Source organism: Manis javanica, chromosome Y (assembly GCF_040802235.1).
Source record: "Manis javanica isolate MJ-LG chromosome Y, MJ_LKY, whole genome shotgun sequence".
Taxonomy (NCBI): domain Eukaryota; kingdom Metazoa; phylum Chordata; class Mammalia; order Pholidota; family Manidae; genus Manis; species Manis javanica.
This window is the reverse complement of record NC_133175.1, coordinates 5,172,559-5,190,767: the sequence shown is the minus strand read 5'-3', so window position 1 is coordinate 5,190,767 and position 18,209 is coordinate 5,172,559. Positions and strand designations below refer to the sequence as shown.

At 36.6% G+C, this 18,209-nt stretch overlaps 1 long non-coding RNA gene across 1 annotated transcript in view; it reads left to right on the top strand.

Moving 5' to 3' along the window:
• The window catches only part of LOC140847555 (uncharacterized), a 96,611-nt gene extending 78,755 nt beyond the window's left edge, over positions 1-17,856 (top strand). The window contains exons 4-7 of the long non-coding RNA XR_012127618.1: positions 9,006-12,046; positions 13,210-13,363; positions 15,097-15,311; positions 15,678-17,856. This is a non-coding gene — a long non-coding RNA (uncharacterized lncRNA). The remainder of the gene's footprint in view (positions 1-9,005; positions 12,047-13,209; positions 13,364-15,096; positions 15,312-15,677) is intronic.
• Positions 17,857-18,209: the final 353 nt, after the last annotated feature.

Sequence of the window (18,209 nt, the reverse complement as noted above, 5' to 3'; positions counted from 1 at the left end):
AAAATCACACATAAACAGAAACAAATAAATTTAACATTACAGATTTATGTTTGAGGTGCATTTAAATAAAGAATATTTTCTAGAGTTTTTATGAAAACCTTAAAATGTTTAAATTTCTAGTATTTGAATTCTCAAAAAATTTCATCTAAACCTTCTTTCTTCTTCCCAGCCCTGGTTATTGTTCAGAATTTGGAAGTTTCAAACATATTCCTGAAATGTAGAGAGACATATTACACTGGACTGGCATTTTTGACATGTTTTTAAATTATGCTATTTATATTCCTGTATCCTAAATACAGATGCCATATAATCTACAGTAACACCAGTTATATAATTCAAAGGTTAATCCTACACAAAAACAAAACATGAAAACTTCCCTGTTAAATTGCCTAAATTCTTGAACTAAGTATTAACAGTTTCTAGACTTGTATCTTACTATTGCAGACAAAACAAATTTTGATAAACTGCTTGAATTATTTTTGTTGCTCAAAGTGAACTTGTCTTCCTTTTCATAGTGTATGAATGAAACTGAGTGTTAGTGCAGGATGTGCATCGAAACAACACTGTGGTTTCCTTAAATCCCCCTTCTTTTTTTTGTTATTAATATACACTTACATGAACAACATTGTGGTTGCTATACTGCCTTCCCTGTTCCTCCCTCTGCATTACATGTGCTAATCATAATACGCCCCATTTTCCCCTCATCCTTCTCTTCGCACCCATTCTCCCTAGTCCCTTTCCCTTTGTTAACTGTTAGTCCATTCTTGGGTTCTGTGCTTCTGCTGCTGTTTTGTTCCTTCTGTTTTTTCTTTGTTCTTATACTCTGCAGACGAGTGAAATCATTCAGTGCTTGTCTTTCTTCACCTGGCTTATTTCACTGAGCATAATACCCTCCAGCTGCATCCATGTTGTTGTAAATGGTAGGATTTGTTTTCTCCTTATGGCTGAGTAATATTCCATTGTGTGTATGTTCCACATCTTGTTTATCCATTCTTCTACTGATGAGCACCTCGGTTGCTTCCATTTCTTTGCTGTTGTAAATAGTGCAGCAATAAACATAGGGGTGCATATGTCTTTTTCAAACTGGGATCTTGCATTCTTAGGATAAATTCCTAGGAGAAGAATTCCTGGGTCAAATGGTACTTCCATCTTTAGCTTTTGAGGAACCTCTGTACCGCTTTCCACGATGGTTTAAATAATTTATATTCCCACCAGCAGTGTAGGAGAGTTCCCCTTTCTCCACATCCTTGCCAACATCTGTTGTTGTTTGTCTTCTGGATGGTGGCCATCCTAACTTTTGTGAGATGATATCTCATGGAGGTTTTATTTTACATTTCTCTGGTGATTTGTTGTGTGGAGTATCTTTCCATGAGCATGTTGGCCATTTGAATTTCTTCTTTGGACAATGTCTGTTCAGATGCTGTGCGCATTTTTTAAGTGGGTTATTTGATTTTTGTTTATTTAGGTGCATGAGCTCTTTGTGTATCTTTTGGATGTCAAACCTTCATCGGATATGTCATTTTTGAATATATTCTTTCATACAGTAGGATGCCATTTCATTCTACTGATTGTGTTATTTGCTGTACAGAAGCTTTTTAGTTATAGTTCCAATTATTCATTTTTGCTTCTTTTTAGCTTGCCTCTGTAGCTATGCTCATGAAGAAGTTGCTCCTGTTTATATTCAAGAGTGTTTTGCCTTTATTTTCTTCTAGGAGTTTTATGGTTTCATAAATTACATTCAGGTCTTTGATCCATTTCGAATTTACTTTTGTGTATGGGGTTAGACAGGAATCCAGTTTCATTCTCTTACATGTAGCTGTCCAGTTTTGCCAACACCAGCTGTGGAAGAGGCTGTCATTTCCCAATTGTGTAGCCTTGGCTCCTGTTTCATGTTTAAATTGACCATGTATGCTTGGGTTAATATCTGAACTCTCTGTTTTGTTCAACTTATCTATGGGTCTGTTCTTGTATCAGTACGAGATTGTACTGAATACCGTGACCTTGAAGTTGGGAAGCAAAATCCCCCTGCATTATTCTTCCTTCTCAGGATAGCTTTGGCTCTTTGGGGTCTTTTGTTGTTCCGTATGACTTTTAGAATTATTTGTTCCAGTTCATTGAAGAATGCTGTTGGTATTTTGATAGGGATTGCATTGGATCTATAGATTGCTTTAGGTAGAATGCCATTTTTAACAATATTAATTCTTCCTACCCATGAGCATGGAATGAATTTCCATTTATTAGTGTCCTCTTTAATTTCTCTTAGAAGTGTCTGGTAGCTTTCAGGGTGTAGGTCTTTCACTTTCTTGTTTAGGTTTATTCCTAGGTATTGTATTCTTTTTGATGCAGCAGTGAACGGAATTATTTTTGTGATTTCTCTCTCTGATAGTTCATCATTAGTGTATAGGAACACAACAGATTTATGTGTATTAATTTTGTGTCTTGAAAGTGTGCTGAATTCAGATATTAGTTCTGGTAGTTATGGAGTTAATTCTTTAGAGATTTTTATGCACAATGTCATGTCTTCTGCAGACAGGGACAGTTTGCCTTCTTACTTACCAATATGGATGCCTTTTATTTCTTTGTGTTTTCTGATTGACATGGCTATGACCTCCAGTGCTTTGTTGAGTAGAGGTGGGGAGAGTGGGCATCCTTGTCTTGTTCCTTATCCTAGAGGAAAAGTTTTCAACTTCTCAGTGTTCAGTATGATGTTGGCTGTGGGTTTGTCATATACGGCCTTGATTATGTTGAGGTTGTTGCTCTGTATACCCATTTTTTAGAGTTTTTACAATGAATGAATGTTGAATTTTATCAAATGATTTTTCAGCATCTATGCAGTTGATCATGTAGTTTTTGTCCTTCTTTTTGTTGATGTGGTGGACTTTCGAACGTTATACCTACTTTGCACCCCTGGGATGAAGCTCACTTGATCACGGTGTATTTTTTAATTTGGTTCACTAATATTTTGTTGAATATTTTTGCATCTGTGTTCATGAAGGATATAGGTCTGTAGTGTTCTTGGTTTGTGGTGTGTTTGCATGGTCTTGATTTTACAGTGATGCCATCTTCATAGAATGAATTGGGAAGTATTCCCTCCTCTTCTGTTTTTTGGAAAACTTTAGGGAGAATGGATATTGTGGGTTCTCTAAATGTCTGATAAATTTCAGCAGTGAATCTGTCAGGTCCAGGCATTTTGTTCTTGTGTAGTTATTATTTAAAGATTCCATTTAATTACTGGTAATCTGTCTGTTTAGATTTTCTCTTTCTTCCTGGGTCAGTCTTGGAAGGTTGTGTTTTCCTACAAAGTTGTCCATTTACTCTCGGTTATCCAGTTCGTTTTCATTTGGATTGTCAATGTATTCTCTAATAATTCTTTGTATTTCTCTCGTGTCCATCATGATTTTTTGTTTCTCATTTCTGATTCTGTTTATGTGTGCAGATTCTCTTTTTCTCTTAATAAGTCTACCTAGGGGTTCATGATTTTGTTTATTTTCTCAGAGAACCAGCTCCTGGGTTCATTAATTTTTTTCTATTGTTTTATTCTTCTAAATCTGATTTATTTCTTCTCTGATCTTTACTATGCCCCTCCTTCTTTTGAATTTGTTGTTCATTTATTCTTATTTTTGCAGTTTCAATAATTGTGAATTTAAACTATTCATTTGAGATTGTTCTTCCTTCTTGAAATAGCCCTGGATTGCTTTATAGTTCCCTCTTAGAATGTCCTTTGCTGCATCCCGCAGAGGTTGGGGTTATGCTGTTGTTTTCATTCGTCTCCATATATTGCTTGATCTCTGTTTTAATTTGGTCATTGATCCATTGATTATTTAAGAGCATGTTGTTAAGCCTCCCTGTGTTTGTGAGCCTTTTTGTTTTCTACCCTTGGAAGAATCTTTAGTTTTATACCCTTGTGATCTGTGAAGTTTATTGGTACAATTTCAATCTTTTTAAATTTACTGAGGCTCTTTCTGTGGCCACGTATATGATCTATTCTTAAAAATGTTCCATGGGTACTTTAGGAGAATATGCATCCTGCTGCTTTTGGGTGTAGATTTCTATAGATGTCTGGTATTTTCTTCAGTTCTAATGTGTTGTTCTATGCCTCTCTCTCCTTACTTATTTTCTGTCTGGTTGGTCTGTCTGAATTCAGAGTGAGTGGAGTGTTGAAGTCTGCTAGAATAAATGCATTGCATTTTCTTTCCCCTCTTAATTCTGTTGGTATTTGTTTCACATAGGTAGGTGCTCCTGTATTGAGTGCATAGATATGTATAATGGTTATAGCCTTTTGCTGGACTGACCCCTTTATCATTATGAAATGTCCTTTGTCTCTTGTTACTTTCTTTGCTTTGAAGTATTTTTTTGTCTTATACAAGTACTGCAGCACCTGCTTTTTTCTCAGCATTAGTTGCGTGAAATATCTTTTTCCATCCCTTCACTTTTAATCTTTGTATATCTTTCTGTTTGAAGTGGGTCTCTTCTAGGCAGCGTATTCTTGGGTCTTGTTATTTTTTTATCCTTTCAGTTACTTTATGTCTTTTCATTGGTGCATTCAGAACATTTACATTTAGAGTGATTGCCGAGAAGTATGTACTCATTGCCATTGAAGACTTTAGATCCATGGTTGCCAAGGTTCAAGGGTAACTTCCGTACTATCTAAGAGACTAACTTAACTCACTTAGTATGCTATTACAAAAGTGATATAAATGTTCTTTTTTCCCCTCCTTTTCTCCCTGTGCCATTCTTTATATATTAGGTATCATATGCTGTTCTCTTTGTCTATTCCTTTCTTTACCTCTGGTGACAGGTATTAAACCTTAGGAACACTTCCATATAGCAGTTCCTCCAAAATACACTGTAGAAATGGTTTGTGGGAGTTAAATTCTTTCCCCTTTTGCTTATCTGGAAATGATTTAATCCCTTCTTCAAATTTAAATGATAATCTTGCTGGAAAAAGCATTCTTGGTTTGAGTCCCTTCCTCCTCATTGCATTAAATATACCATGTCACTCCCTTCTGTCCTGTAAGTTTTCTGTTGAGAAGTCTTACGATATCCTGATGGATTTTACTTTGTATGTGATCTGATTTCTTTCTTTGGCTGCTTTTAATTGTCATTTCTTATCCTTGATCTTTGCCATTTTAATTATTATATGTCTTGGTGTTATCTTCCTTGGGTCCCTTGTTTTGGGAGATCTGTGGACCTCCATGGCCGGAGAGACTATCTCCTTCCCCAGATTGAGGAAGTTTTCCACAATTACTTCCTCAAAGACACTTTCTATCTCTTCTTTCTCTCTCTTGTTCTGATACCCATATAATACAAATATTATTCTGTTTGGATTGGTCACATAGTTCTGTTTTCTTTCATTCTTTGAGATCCTTTTTCCTTTCTGTGCCTCAGCTTCTTTGTATTCCTCTTCTCTCATTTCTGTCTCGTATATTGTCTCCTCCACCATGTCTATTCTGCTTTTAATACCCTACATTGTGTTCTTCAAAGTTTGGATCTCTGTCCTAAATTCGTTCCTGTGTCCTTGAATATTTTTTCTGTACCTCCATGAGCATGTTAATGATTTTTATTTTGAAATCTCTTTCAGGAAGATTCGTAAAGTTAATTTCATTTGAGTCTTTCTCAGGTTTATTCATAATTTTGTTTTGAAACAGGTTCCTTTGACATTTCATAATTTGTGTTGCCCTCAAGTGCCCAGAAACCCCACTCTCCAGAGCTACTCAGTCCCTGGTGCAATGTCAGGGGTCACAGAGTAGAGGTGTTTGTGCCTGGGGAGAGGAAAGAGCTTTTCCTGCTCCATGGTTGCTCTGCCTGTCTACACATCCTTAACCAGTGGGCCGAGCACACAGGTGTCATCCTCTGTGCTTTGTGTTTGTAGCTGCTGTAGGTGGGGCTTCCTTCTAGCTGGCCTGAATCCATGGCAGGGGTTGGTAGTTTGCAAGCCTGAGTCAGGTGTAGGCTAGCCAGGAGGAAGACAACACGCTGCATGTCCTGGTGGTGGGTCTTGTATCTTCACAGCCAGCTAGGTGGTTGGAGCGCCTGAAAACCATTTAAGCTCCCACCCTGCTTCACAGATTGCAGCTGGACAATTGTCTACATATTCTTCCTCCTGAGCATTAAGCTCTTTGCAATCCTTGCCCGTTTAGAAGCCCTGTTGCTTTTACGAAGTCTCTCAGACTACCCACCTACATCCACCACATATGAATCCGTTTTCCACAAGCAGCTGGAATCTCCATCTCTCCAGGTATTTCACCTGTCTTTGCTTTCCGAACTCAGTAAATCACCAGGGCACCATGCAATGTAGTTTCATGATCCCAGAGCATGTCCGCAGGGCTAGGTGTTGAGCATTCCCAGGCCTCTACTAACTCCCACTCTGTATTCCTCCCACCTGTGACCTGGTGTATGGGAAGGGCTTGGGCCCCACCACATCACAGCTTTGGTACATTACCCTCGTCCATGAGGTCTACACTTTTCTCCAGGTGTATGCATTCTGGTGCAGCCTTCTCTCCTTTTGCTCTTTCAATATTACTTCTGTTAAACTGTATTTTTATAATATATGTGGTTTTACGAGGAGTTCTCTGTCTCACCTCCCACACCACCACATTCAATCCAATAAAAATCTCTGTTGTCTAGTTATTTTAGTAAAATAAGTATAGTTCTTGCTTTAATAATTCTTTTGTGATATACTATTGATAGTATAAAATGCAAATGTTTAATGTCTTAGCAAAGGGTTAAACCCCAAGAATTAATTAAAGTCACTTGATTTGTGTAGTGAGTAACCAGATTGCCCTCCTGAATGTGAGAGAGCTTTATCCAGAAACAACCTCACAGACACACTCAAAATAGTATTTTGCCAAATGTCTGGACACTCCACGGCTCAAGGTGGGACATAAAATTTAGCATCATTATCATATAAGCAGTAGCCAGCATCAGTGAAACCTTGAGCCAAGTGTGCTATATTCATTTTATAACTTTTACCACAGTGTCTAAGTGTCAGTTTGAAAAGAGGAATATGAAACCAGAGATACCAAAGAAGACTCTTGGGAAGGGGCATGGAGGAGAGGGTTTAGCTTGAAATTAGGAGCAAAATAATTCTAGTATAAGGCAATTTAAATTAATCATGACTCCCTAAATATTTCTCTATAGTACTGGGTGTGGCAGTACCATATATAGATATTTTAGACCAACTCATGACTATGTTTTATTTAGGTTAATTCACTGTATTGCCAAACAATTTTCAACCATCTCATTAGGCAGGATCTCTGAAGCCACAATCAATTCTATCAAAAATTCTAATTTATGGTTATATCTAAATATGACCCTTCATGTAAAGCATTGTAATTATTTCTTAGCTTTCTCTAATGCATGAACCAATCGGATAGACTGTACTACAATCTATATTGGCCACCTCCCTTCCTTTCTCCTCTCCCTCCCTCCCACAATCTCATTTACTTTCATTTTTTCTTTTATTACATTAGAGAGTGGTTACAAATGAAAAGGAAGTATGGAGTCTTCTATAGTATCACCACTATACTATTCAGTGTGTACATATAGTACCAGTAATTTACAACCACAAGGTTTGCAGTGCTTTATCTTTTTTTAACCCTTTCACAAAAATTATGTCACTTATGAAAAGCAATTTCAGTATCAGACAAAATGAAGTAGACCTGAGGGCTTAGGTCTGAATCCATACCTGCTGTTCACTACACAGGAGATGAAAGAGTTCACACAGCCTTTTTTCTCCTCAGATTTCCACCTTCCTCAAAATCCCACTGCTGATGACAGTGTTCATGAGAGAAACCTGTATATTGTGCAGTTCTGTACAAATGTGATGTACGGTGAGTTTTTAGGAACAGTTCTATTCTTTTGCTATAGGTGAGAGGGTTTTCCTCTGGGGACATCTGCTACAGTAAGATCATCATGTCTTTGTCAATTGTTTGCTTCAGTCACAAAAGGGCTCTTGGTCTAAACAAGCAAGTTACCTCAGATTTAATGGTATCAGAGCTTCCTAACGGGTATGTCAAACTTGAAATATTTTTCTATTAGGTGAACTCAGTTGCACAGTGACAAACTCAGAGTGGAGCTGATTGTCTTGATTTACCCAGACCCTCCAGTTATTCAGAGACTATCTTTGGCTTCTTCCAGAATATCTATTTAGTGGGCAACATAAATTGCCAACTAGACATGTTTATGTCTACTGCAGAAGTATATTTCATCGCATTGAAAAGGAGATTCTTACTGAGAAACATGTTGGAAATGATAATTGTGCTGTCACAGAAAATGTTTGATCTTATAAATCAGAAAAAAATAGACTTGTATTTTGAGAAATACAAAATGAAACACAGCTGCCTGAAATTTGGACCTGACAAAATACAAGGTAACACTGTGACAGAAGGAAGAATGGAGATATAATATTTGAGAGTCCCACTGTCCCCCCAAAATAATTCCACAGGAGTAACTTTTAGATTACCCTGAATCTAGAGATTGTTGTCCGTTATAAAAGAAACCTTTGCCTTGGTTAATAGAAGATCATGTTTTCCCATAGAGGAAAAAGTTTTTCATCAATTTCTTCCCCTCATCTCAAAGGAATTCAGCATGTTCTCCCCTCAAAGGCACAGCCAGAGCTACCCCTCCCAGGCCTTCAACATAGTACCCAACTTGACATTTTTCAGCCTTTCTCTTAAGGTTTTTTGACTAGAGACCAACTCAACATCAGTTCTGGAGTCATAGGCTGTTGTCACGTACAACAGCTAGGAAAGTAAATGAACTCAGCTGCTCACTGTGTGGCCCATGAAACAGTTACGGTCTTTCCTTGTATTCTGTAAATATCCCTCTTCAGCCTCACAAGCAACCCTTCCCATGCCCATGCCTCCTGTCACAGGCAATATAAATGCATATGTATCTCTCTCTGGCCTTTTCTGAAATTCAACAAAGTGAAATGTTTTCATATTTTCACTGTGTTAAGAAGTTTCCAAAGTACAAGGTTTCAGTAGAAGACCTTTCTTTTCTAGGAACACTTCATCAAGGTAATAAAGAACCAAGCTTCCAGCTATTGGGATGTCCAATCTTCTGTGCATTGATGACATTGATGTGCCTGATGAAGAAGCCATTGTCAATGCTGTCATGCAGTGGGTAGGTTATGATGTGCAGGGGAGGCAGCAAGACCTGGATATGCTGCTCTCTTACGTCAGACTGCCCTTACTGCCACCACAGGTAGGGACATCTACGCGTGTAGAACAAACTCTCGTTCTGAACTACCACTTGGCATTAATCCATTTCTTAGTTGTCTGGTTTTATTTTATTCAGAGGATTTCTTTTCATTGGAGTGTACAGGATTTTTGAAGGACATATGCAGCCTTTAATTTGCAATATTTGTGATGAAGACAGAGAAAACAAGGATTTTTTTTGAAACTCTGCCAGTAATCCCTGAACATCAAGATACGCATTAGCTTCCATTTCCTCTCTCACCAGACAGCACTTGTAACAACGAGGGAAAATGCCTAGGTTAACTGTCTTTTTCTGCCCACCTTCTATTCATGGCAATGATAATTGGTACAGTAGCATGTCAGAGGAGACTCTAGGAAGGAGTTAGACTCTGGATGATCACTACTGACATGGATAATTAGCTGCTGTGATTGAAAGAATACTGTAATAGTTGGATACACTAGACCATCATGATAATAGCATCTTCATCTTGCATGCTGAAGGATCACCCTAAAAATAATTCTAAAAACAAAAACTCTTGTATGAGATTCAGGATTGACAGGTCTCATATTGAATTTTAGTATGTGATGTTTAGGGAAGGTGGAATACAGTCCCACTACATAATTCTACCATTAGTGAAAACTACACTTTTTCTCTGTTGCAAATTGATCAATAGTATATATCCTTTATGTATCATACATATGAATATATTGCACACTTCATATAGAGCCTCTGGCTAAAGGCTTGAAACATCATCCACATTAGGAGGAGTGACCTTATCTGGACCTAGTGGATCAGCGGTGTCATAGACACTACAAAAATTAATTGATTTTCAACAAAGTTACTAATTAAATATTAATACTGAAAAAGAATGCTGATTTGCTGATGATTACTCTACATTTTTTTTTACTTTTAGGTGTAAGTTAAATTCCATGGAATGCTAGTAATCTTGAGAATCTATTCATATGGAAAAAAAAACATTGTCCTCCTGGATATAGCAAATTATTCAAGGGGCAAGGCAATAGTCACATCAAAAAGAGAAACATTAAAATATACATGTAACTTAGACCCAAGGCTCAGCATCTATGGAAATTTTACACTAATGTTCTTATGTGTGTTACTCTCATGAGAAGGTCTATACAATTTAATAGATTTTCTAAGGCAATGCTACTCAAAATGTCCCTGGACCAGCTGCATGCCATTTTTCTGGAAGCTTGTCAGGAACTCAAATTTCTGTCGCCCACCACATATATACCGAAACAATTCCTGGGTACAGGGAGAAGGAATTTGTGTTTGAGCAAGTTCTCCAGATGATTCTAAGGTATGTAAACATGTGAGATGCACTGGTGTAAAGGCTCAGACACATTTAACTCTACACTGCTTAAAGTCAATATGACATTCTTTCAGCGAAGTGCTTAGTTTGGACTTCTCTTACATTATTAGAAGATGGGTAAATTTCCAGCCCATACAACCAGTGGTACCTTGGCCTCCCACCACTGAGCAGGCCTTAGAGCCTAGAATGGGGACTCCTGGGGACTTCTGCTGATGATGGCAGTGGTGGGTAATGGCATACCGAATACAGGCTTTCCAAAGCAATTTTGAAAGTGACCTTAAACAAATATTCTAGAAACGTAATATATGAAGAGAATGGTAGTAAACTTTTGAAGAATATTTTTGGAAGAAAAAATTTACACAGCCCAATTTTCAGACCTATTTTCAGCAGTGTATGCATTAGGAAATTCCTAGGGTCTCACCAGCCAAATGAAAAGAGGGATCCATCAGAGATTATAGGTAAGGTGAGAACAGGTGAGATTTACCAGTGCAGAACAGGAAACTTCAGGTAAGTTTTAGAGAGTGAAACCAGCACCTTCATTACAACAAAGTGATACTCTTCTCAATGTCCTGTGATACTGTGAACCCCAGACTCCAAGGAACAATCTAAGTGATGCTTGATAAATTCTGAAACAAATGTAATTTCTCAGCTGATCTCAGGAAAAATACTATATCTAATATACATCCGATTCATTTAGGGTCTTACTGTGTCAGGCAGTGATGGTTTTGCCAGAAAGGACTAGCCATCTACTTTTGATGATCTGTTGCCTTTTTCTTAACACATGTACTTCACTGATGTACACACGTACATGTGTACAGATAAAAGGCACCTACTTTCAGAATACTTTACAAAAATGATTTGATGATAAAGATGTGACACCCTGCAGGCACTGCTGTTTCATTTTCACTGGGCATGTTTGCATTCCCTCATCTAAATCCAGCTTACAGGTGGCTACTTAGCCAGCTACATGCAATAGACTGGGAGATGCTTGCTTTGTGTTCATGCACACAGTCCTTCGCTTTGAATGCTTTAAGAAACACATTTCATGAGTGCTTTTTCACGTTCACCCCTTGAGAGTGAATGTGTATGCATTCCAATGATGAATAATACATCAAATCTGTAGAGTACTTTAGCTACTACATGGAGGGCTTTAGACACTTCAGATCATCAGTGAACACAAAGTATGTCACTATGCAATTTAAAATATTAAAAGACAGCATTTCTACATTTGAATTAGCTATAGAGTTTTCTCCAAATTTCTCTAAATAAATATGATCTTTCTAATAGTGGGCTCCTCATTTCATATACCGCGAATAATTGCTTTTCAGTTACTGGTGGATCCTGAAGACAGCCCCATGTTTACTGCTAACTTGAGTGCCAGAAACCCCTGATAGAAGCTATGAAGTATCACCTCTTACCTGAGAGGAAGGCACATGCTGCAAAGCTCTTGGACCATGCCTAGAAAATTCACTGTGGGAGCTCTTTATGCTGTGGGAGGAATGAATCCTATGAAAGGTAGCAGGACAAGCTAATTAATTGAAAGTATCAATTGAAAGAGATGATGTATTCTAAACACCCTCTGAGTTATGAGGGTGGTATTTAAGCTGTATTAAAATCTTGGCATCTAAACCTAATTTTAGGCTTCTTTATGTAATTTCCTTATGGGAAATAATGTTTTATTAGTGTTGGCTATTCTCTGAACAGGTACTTTTGTGGCGCAAGTTTTAAATATGAGCATTTTCCCTGCAGTATGAGATCTTTTCAAAGAAAACTTATTTAAGGTTTATCATAATGGAACGGACAAGGTCCTCCAGATTAGCTTTTTGTCAGAAATAGAAAAGTGGCCTCCAACACCTTGATGTCATTTTCGTGTTAGGTACTCAAAGGCCAGTCACAAAGGATCTTGAAGTAAAGATAATAAGATCAGTAGTTAAAACCTGGAATAAAGTAATGATTTTACGTAAGAATTTTATCAAAGGGAATAAGGAAATATTTCTGAATCCATCATCACTTTGAATATTCTAAGAACCTATTTACATATAATTTTTTTACATATAATTCAGTATATATTTTTACATATAATTCAGTAGACCCATGTTTGCCAAAACAGTGGGGCAAGGATTTTGTAGTGAAGTTGACTGTTGAGGAAATAAAGTCAAGCTACTTAAAAGTCACCAAATCACATGTGGAAATTTCATTGGACACCTTGTAGAAAATGATGTGAACATCAACGTTCTGTGCTACTAGGAACTTATTCTTCCTTTTGATATGTGTAGTTGTAACTTTAATATGGAAATTGAAGGTGATACAGGAACTAATGCCAATTAATCACATCTATAAAACAAGAACTTGCAAATACAATTATTTCCAATGCAGTAGAGTAAACTCAGAAAACGAGTAATCTTCAGAAAACAACAAACAATGAAATTTTATAATTAATTTCAGGTCTGACAACTTGTTATTTTATTGCATTTTACTGAATAGAATGAATAGTAACAGTATGTTGAACGGTGTCTTGTTTGATATTTAAATTAAACAGGTACTAAATAGAAAATGTAAGTTACAGTCATTCTTAGTTTCTGATTAGAAAAAAGAACCTACGTTTCAATGTGAGTGGTGGAAAATGTTGTTGGTGTTTGTTTTGTTTTTGTGTTTGTTTTCTTTTTTTATTGTTACAGAACATGGGAATACGTATTTACAACTCATCAGTTTCTGAAAATGTGTCCCTACCGTCCCTTGACTCCATTACCACAGTTTTATATGGAAGGACGCAAGAACCAGCTTCTGAGACTTTTTGTGTACCTACAGCCTGGAAACATAAAAGACCCTGTGGTAAGTTGTAGCCAACTAATATAGTAGTAAAGCTACTCTTTTTGATTATCTGATCCTTGATTTGCATTTTGCAAACATCATTTCTAATCCTTGCACTAAGGCTACAAGATAGATTTATCATCTGATTTGGCAGATGAAGTGACTATAAGGTTCTTCAGTTTAGATAGCCAACCCAAGGACAAACACCTAGAAAGACTAGCAATGGAATTCTCACTCAAATCCTATGTTCCTTTTTGCTATATTGCCACTATTTCAGAAGAGAGAGCAACAACAGCAGAACTGATTGCCCTCTCTGAGGGTTTTAGAATCTGTTGAAAAACTGGCATGAGCACTTAGGAACCAAAAAGGAAAAAGGAGAATACCTAAGTATAGCAAAAATATTACCGAGGTAGCATTTATATACATAAATGAGTATTACATTTTAGAATGTACCAATTTTCACTCCTTCATAAAACTTTAAAGAATTTCTGCAGATATGCCTGTTCTTACTCTGTTACTTCTATTACCTTTCTTTTTAAGGTATTTTTTGTACTTACACCTTCTGATGTTTAGGAAAGGTAGTGCTTCCTCAGTCTTTAATTTCCTCTCTGACTCATGCAAGTAACTTGGAATTAGTTGCTAAATATGTATATCACACAAGTGGCTGGGGCTAAATATGACTCCTACCATTTAAAGTAATCAGAAAATCATAAGCATGATCACAGTCAAACTTTTTAAACTGGGTTTTTGTACATACAACACAATCAGTAGCTTTTCATTTATTAAAAACAATAAACTCAGATGGTATGGAAAGGGACAAGTTATTCATTTTTAGATCATTTTAAACATAGAGGAAATCACTAAGCTGTCTTAGGTATGCTTTACATTTGAAAAATAATTTTTCCAATTTCCATCTTGGTTATTAGTCAGGAACAACCCTGTTGTACAAAGGAAACTTTTAGTACACTTTAACAGCCTTTCTGAATGACTGGTAAAAAGTACTGCCTACAGAAGTGACAACTTATTATGACATAATGACAATTTATTATGGCAGTGATGACAATATGCTATAGCCGAAAACTTGGTGTTTCAGTACTTGAATAGAAAATTAACTATTAACACATAAAGGAGGTAATAACTCAATGTCATATTGAATATCAATAGTAATAAATAATTTTAGTCTTAATTATAATCATTAGGTTCACCATCATGAAACTTCCTATGAATCAACACCAAAGACCCATTTAAAAGGAATTTGCATTCCTGTTCCTTAGGTTGTTTGCATTTTAGATTAGCATATACACACCCCCAAGCTGAAGTTTCAAAGGGCCCTAATTAATATAAAGAATGGTATAATAATATGTATAATATATTGAATGATTAAGTAATTAAAACCATAGTGGATGTGTAAATAAGTCAGTGGTAGATTCCAAGGTAATTTTTTGTGTTTGTCACCTGTGTTAGTATTACCAGAAGCATACTGTAGCCAAAGAAGCCATTATGAGCATGTAAGCCATATATATAGCAAATAAACCATTTTATTCTGACACGAATTTGGATTGAGGAGTGGTAAAAATTTTCCCGTTGTCTTGCCTGCCAAGTTGGAGAATCATCTGGCCTACTTAACATTACTGTGAGTTGCAATCACTGATTCTAAGCTATAAATTTTAGGTACATCAATAAAATGTGAATGGTGCCAATTCAACATTTTTATCCATGTGTTTTTTTACTTTGTCCAATATCCGTTTTAACAGATCCTACAAGTGAAAAATATGACCTCAGGACCAACAGCTGGCTACATAGTAGCGTAGCCTTAGGTTTCAGTTTGGAGTTTCAGTTATTGATAGTAAGCTCTGTGTCCACGGAGGAAGTGATAGCTTAAAAACCTTAAATACTATGGAATGTTTTGATCCAACTGGCAAAAGCTGGACTGTGGTGACTCCCATGTCAACACCGAGGCACGGCTTAGGTAAGAGCTTAGTGTTACATAGTATCTAAAGAATGTGTAGTTGTTAGCAGAGATTTTTTAAAGTATAACCCAGATTGGAATCTGATAAAAGATTATGCCTGTAGAAAAGATTTTATGAAGGGGATTTCTTCTATGCAATTATAGGACTTTTTTCAAAATGATGGGTAACAGTTAGTAAATAAATAGTTTACCTTAAGCTTCAAAAAAAGTTAGCTTTTCTAAAGAATGTATACTTAGTAAGGATATTTAAAAATTAAATTCAGCTGCAAGTTATTGGATTTAGCCAAACCATTAGCCAAAATGTCTCTAACATGCTGAAAAGTTTAAGCAAATAGTAAAACCCTGTCAAACTCTCTCTTGTTTCAGATGTCGTACTTGTGAATCCGATCTCCTTTCTACTGGTATTTTAACCAGGTCTGCTTTAAGGGAGACAAAAACTTTCAGAAGGAATACATTGTTGAGGAACATAAACTGACACCAGGAATTTTTTTCTAAGCTCAGTTTCGAGGAATGAGCACATGGTGATGGAGAGACATTGTATTTCTAGTTACATGAGTGTGACCCTTCCCAGGATGTCAAGTTGGTATTTCAGCAAAAGCCCTAAGGATGCAGATCCAAGGCAGGGATATTTAGAAACTGTGTAACAGCTCTAGGTTACACTTAAGCCATAGGTTTCCAATAAATTGAAGGAAGATGTAATAGAAACCTCCGTAATAGTGAGGAGCATTGATTCTCCTGAATATTCGACAGAGTACATCTTTATGCAAGCTAGGCTTTGTTTATAAAGAAGAATTACCTTAGTAAGTCAATTAAGAACAGACTTGTATACAACTAAACAGTGGAAGATCAAGGTCTGCTATTGTTTACCCCAAATTATCTAACACGTTGTCTATGTCAAATGATAGACTGTATAATATGCAGCTCAGTCGTGTCAGTGTGATTCATTGACATAGCTTAGAAAACATATCTTGAGGAGAAATCACAGCAAGTTTTAAAAATCTCTTTGATATCGCTAAAGAAGTAAGAGAGGTGATGAGGATATACCACTAAGAGACTGAGATGGTGAATAAGGTGTTGGATTAAACCAATTATTTGAATTCCCAGCGCAGATAAGCAGCAGTTAGAGAGGGGTTATTTATAGAATGTAATGGAACAAACTCTGGACTAAATCTCAAAAACCCCTGTCTATTTAGTTATCCCATGGGAATCTCTTTTTTTAAATCCCAGAACAAAGAGAAGGGTTTCAAAAGACCTACTACAGATAGCCTACAATTCTAAAATTTATCCAAGACACAGTATCATATCTCATCTACCCCTTAACATTCAAAACCTAGCCTTGAAGTTATGCCAGAAAAAATCAGCTTCCCTTTTCTATGATAACCCCATAAAAGTGTATCTCACTACTTCCTTTGACTTCAACGTTACAACAGTGATAGCCTCTCACAATACAGTAACTACAGGCTGAAAGTTTCCTAGGATTAATAGACCACATTTAGTTTCATATCAAGAGAAGTAAATCATTCATGTATACACAAAACCATTTAAGAAACATAAAATTGTTAGCCCATCAGTTGTTTGCAGAATGAAACAGTATCGCTTATCTGTGGTGTACCTTGGTGAGCCCACATGCTATTTTTATCCTTTAAGGTGTAGCTGCCCTTCAAGGACCAGTGTAGGCTGTTGGTGGTCATGATAGGTCGAGTTATCTAAATACTGTAGAAAGATAGGACCTTGAGGGATGTCAGTGGACTTATGTGGCCAGTATGTCAAATTCTAAAAGCATAATTGGCATTGTTGCATTAAAGGGCAAGTGAGTAAACCCAAACCAGCATGCCCTTTGTTCTCAGGTCATATGATAAGAGCATTTTCTTGATGTGCCCCATCAGTGAGTAAGGATTCCCAGGGAGCAGGACATCCTAGTTATCAGTCATAAAAGGCGTTTTAGGAACTCTCCATTCAATATGACAGAAAACACTTTTCTAAAAATGAACATTTAAATTAAATATTCTGTATTCCCTTGCCACTCAAGTGTCATTCTGGGACAAGCATCATTAACATTACCTGAGATCTATTAAGATATGCTGGTATGATATCTTACTCTTGGTGATGGTTATGCGATATGTATGCGCATTTCAAAATTTATCAAGTTACACATTAATATTTGTTCATTTTATTGTATGTCCTTCAAAAATTCATTTAAAAAGAGAAATGCTGATTTCCCAACTCTAGAATTACATCTAGTATGTCTTTCTGAATCTTTCCCTCTTTATGATCACTTGCCTAGAAGAGTAAGCTAATATATTAAAGTCCTGTGGTGTTAGAGGTGGCAAAGAGCCTGAATGGTTACTTTTTCCATGTAATTATGTGCTTTCTGACAAGGGACCTTTGGAGACAATGACAAGCATATTGGAAGCACTTGAATGGTAAGAATTTCAGACACCAGGATAATATCAGTGGCAGGAGATAGTCTTCTGTTTCCATATTTCCTATGTATGAAGCCAGTACTTTGTCATATAAATTATCTCAACAGAAATTTCAACATAGATGTGTTCAACACTTGTGTATGTGGTAGGAAATGTGTATGGTTAAGAGAAATCCACCTTACCATGTCTTAGAGTTTAAAAGACTCCTAACTGTCATTATCTCTGGTGTGACCTGAATGATATCAGGGGACTCAGTGACCATCTTCTAACTCTTGGAGAATAGGCTTAAAGCATGAAATTTGACTAATTTAATTTTATTTTCCTGAGTCAGAAAACAAATGAGCTCATAACTGTGAATGAAGTGTTGTTGTAGACATATAGTTTAGTAAATGTTTCTCTTCATTGATTCAGGATTCAATTTAAGTTCGATTTAAAATTCCTGCTCATCAAAATAATTGCATTATAAAGTTTATCA